The sequence below is a fragment of the Elephantulus edwardii genome, unplaced genomic scaffold, assembly GCF_000299155.1.
Source record: "Elephantulus edwardii isolate Elephantulus edwardi_28Jun2011 unplaced genomic scaffold, EleEdw1.0 scaffold00133, whole genome shotgun sequence".
Taxonomy (NCBI): Eukaryota; Metazoa; Chordata; class Mammalia; order Macroscelidea; family Macroscelididae; genus Elephantulus; species Elephantulus edwardii.
Genome location: NW_006399883.1, coordinates 4224825 through 4228937, shown reverse-complemented (window position 1 = coordinate 4228937; position 4113 = coordinate 4224825). Strand labels below are relative to the sequence as shown.

Genomic DNA, 4113 nt, shown 5'->3' with positions numbered 1-4113 from the left:
CAATAAAGTTGTTGTTCTTATGTGCCTTCGAGTCGCTTGCAACTCATAGTGACCCTGTGTACAACAGCCCTAAACTCTGCTCTGTCCTGTGCCAATCGCACTGTCTCTGATACACCCATCCTGAATGCCCCAGTCACTGAATCAATCCACCTCATAGAGGGTCTTACCCTCCTGTGCTGTCCCTCTACCCTCCCTAGCATGGTGTCCCTCTCCAATGACCGGTCCCTCCTTACAACATGTCCAAAGTATGTTAGACGGAGCCTCAGAATCCTTACCTCCAAGGAGCAGGCCAATTTAACCATCTCCAGGATGAATCTGTTTTCCTAGCAGTCCATGGTACACTCAATATTCCAGCACCACAACTCAAAGGCATCCATTCTCCTTCTATCCTCCCTAGTCATTGTCCAACTCTCTGATGCATAATAAGTGATAGAAAAAAATATAAAAACATGATCTCTCTGGCCTATTAAGTAAGGAAATGCTAACACAAAGATACTCAGTTTGAATCCAGCAGGTGCTCTGTGGGAGAGATGTGGTTAGTTTCCAGTGCATTTTACTGTCTCTGAAAACCTATAGAGTTAATCTGTGACTTGGTTCCAACTCCATGGTACACAACAGGAAAGGGGGAAAGAAGCTTTGCATTTGACCAGAGTTCAGGCTAGACTGTAGGGGTGGTAGATGACAAAAAGGTGGTCAGTTTCCTTTCAGAGCAAAGTGTCCATCATTCAAGATGGAAAGGCCTCGTAAGGAACTCTTATGAGTCTCTGGGATGGTGTCTGGACCCTGAGGTCCTCTCTGGCCATTTTGGGACCTGGGTGTGGAGATCTCTGTGCACTTGCACTCACCCTAAGTGTGGTCTGGCCTTTTATAGTCTTTCTCAGAGAAGGTATAGATGATTCATTGATCTCACCAGTTTACCTGTTGTTGTTGGGTAGTGCCATCGAATACAACGCATAGCAACCCTGTAAAAATAACAAATATGAACCCTATCCTATCCTGTGCCATCCTCACACTTCCTGACACATTGCAGCAGTCACAGTCCACCTGGTTGAGAGTCTTCCTCTCCACATCAAGGCCCTCTCCAGGGAATAGCCCCTTCTAGCAACATGCCTGAAGTATGTGAAGCTAAGTCTCATCATCCGTGCTTCCAAAGAGCACTCGGGCTGCACCCTCTCCACAATATATTGTTCTTTGGCTGTCCGTGGGATGTTCAGTACTCTTCTCCAACACCACAGTTCAAAGGAATCAATAATTCTGTCATCCTCACTCACTGTCCAGCTCTCAGATGCAAAGCAAGTGATTGCAAAGATCATGGCCTGAATAAGACACACCTTAGTCCTCAAACTGACATTTCTTCTCAATAATATGGAGATGTCCCTAACTGCAGACTTCCCCAGTGCAATATGTCTCCTGATTTTCTTCCTGACTGCTGGTACCAGTGGTGTTAATTGTGGACCCAAGTAAGATGGCAACACTACGTGATTTAAGATTAAGAAGTGTGCATCAGTGTTGTATTCTCTCCATACTTATTCAGTCTGTATGCTGAGAAAATTATTTGAGAAGCTGGACTCTTATGAAGAGGAATGTGGCATCAGGATTGGAGGGAGACTCATCAATAACCTGCATTACACTGATGATACAGCCTTGCTTGCTTAAAGTGAGGACTTGAAACACTTTTTGCAGAAGATCAAAGAATATAGCCTTCACCATGTACTGCATCTCAATGTCAAGAAAACAGATTCTTACTACTGGACCGATAGGCAACATCGTGGTAGATGGAGAAAAGATTGAAACTATCAACAACTTCATCTTACTTCATCTGTTTTCTTGACACCCAGTCTAGGCTAGGGGACTAGTGGGCCCCGGCTTGGCAGCAGGCAGAGGAAGGAAGCGAGACCCAGCCATGTTCCCCCAAGAATCCCCATCCTTCTGATGTCGAGCTGCAGTCCACACAGATGGCCAGTGGTCAACTGCTTGGCAGTTTGGGCACATTTAAGTTGCATTGCCTGCTTCAATACGGCCTGCTGGGCCTCATGCTCCCCACACCATGTCTCCGGTTGCTGCCATCTTGGTTCCCAAAAATCTTTCCAGAAAAAGTCTATTCTGCGGCAGTGTGGAGGCCCCGCCACACCAGCTTCAGGACCCAGTGCCTGCCGTCCATCCAAGATGAGGGTATCCCTGGGGTCCGGCTGCGGGAACCTCATGGATCTGCGGCGGCGTGGGCTCGGCAGTGGGGGCTCAGAGCTGCTGGATTCACCCATTCTTCCTTGATCTCTTGATGTTGAGCCTCAATCCGTATTGAAGACCAGTAATCAACTGTTTAATTGTTCAATTATCAATAAACAGAGGACTGTGGAGGGCCATGGGGGCCGTTTCTATGCAGCTTGCTATTCCTGCAGCTTTTAACTTTGTTGCTGCCACCACCACCATCTTGGTTCCCTCTCTTCTTCACTTTTCCCCCCATTTAATTTTATTGTAAGGGTTTTTTAATTTTTATTAATTGTAATGAAAATTTACAGATATTTTGGATTTCCATTCATTCATTGTTGCACTTTTCTCCCTGCCCAGTCCTACCCCCTCCCCAGTTCGTTCTTCTCTTTGTAAAAGAAATTCTTTTATTGTTATACAGTCCCTCCCCCCAGGTCCACTCCACTATGCAGCCTTTGTTTGGGACTCCTGTTATGACAATAATACCTAATCATATATCCCTTTTAAACAGTTCTCTTTCTCTCATCTGTATCAATGCAGTATACATTATTTATCCCATTTTTCTCAGTCTCCTCCCCAACCCCTATGTCAGTCCCGTTTTGCAACAGTGGCACTGTGCAGCATTTGTCCTTTTGTGACTGAGATATTTCACTTAGCATACATAATGTCCTCCAGGGTCACCCATTTTGAATAATATTGCATGAGTTCTTTGTTTTTCAATGCAGCGTCGTATTCCATTGTGTAATTATACCACAGCTTCTTTATCCATTCATTTGTTGATGGGCACGTAGGTTGTTTCCAGCTCTTTGCTATTGTGAACAAAGCCATGATAAACATAGTTGTGCACATGTCTGCTTGGGTGGTGGTTATGGTTTCTTTGGAGTATATTCCCAGTAGTGGAATTGCTGGGTCAAACGGTATTTCTATTTGCAACTTTCTGAGAAAGCACCATACAGCCTTCCATAGTGGCTGCCCCATTTTATACTCCCATTAACAGTGAATAAGTGTTCCAGTTTCTCCACAACCTCACCAGCATTTGTTTGCTGTTTTGTTAAATTTTGCTATTCATACTAGGGTGAGATGATATCTCATAGTTGTCTTGATTTGCCTCTCTCTTAGAGCTAGGGATTTTGAACATTTCTTCATGTATTTGTTGGCCATCTGAATGTCTTCTTTGGTGAAGTGTCTGTTCTTATTCTCTACACATCTGAGATCAGTAAACAGGCTCAATGAGATCAGTCTGCTTGCTCAAGAGTTTGAAATCAAGTAGCTGGCGCAAACGGCCGCGGTGAGGTTTAGTATAGCGTCTTGTTCTCATTTGGCTTTTGCTAACCATGGAGAGCGACTTTTACCTGCGTTACTACGTCGGTCACAAGGGCAAGTTCGGCCACGAATTCTTGGAGTTCGAGTTCCGACCCGATGGGAAATTGAGATATGCCAACAACAGCAATTAAAAAAATGATGTCATGATCAGAAAAGAGGCTTATGTACATAAAAGTGTGATGGAAGAACTGAAGAGGATAATTGATGACAGTGAAATTATCAAAGAGGATGATGCCTTATGGCCTCTTCCTGACCGAGTAGGCCGGCAGGAGCTTGAAATTGTCATTGGAGATGAACACATTTCTTTCACAACATCAAAAATTGGTTCCCTTATTGATGTTAATCAGTCCAAGGATCCAGAAGGCTTACGAGTATTTTACTACCTTGCCCAGGACCTGAAGTGTTTGGTATTCAGTCTTATTGGATTACATTTCAAGATCAAGCCAATCTAGGTTGAATGCTGATTTGGACCTGAGGGGGTTGAGGGTAGTGTTTTAATTCACATTATCAAATATTTGTGTATATCAGGGCAATCTTTTTTACAAACCATAAATGATGTCTTTAATAAATATGTGATAAACC

The 4113-nt window shown here is 44.0% G+C and overlaps 1 pseudogene; it reads left to right on the top strand.

Annotated features, from left to right (window-relative positions):
- Positions 1-3542: 3542 nt before the first annotated feature.
- Positions 3543-3983, top strand: LOC102859329 (annotated as a pseudogene).
- Positions 3984-4113: the final 130 nt, after the last annotated feature.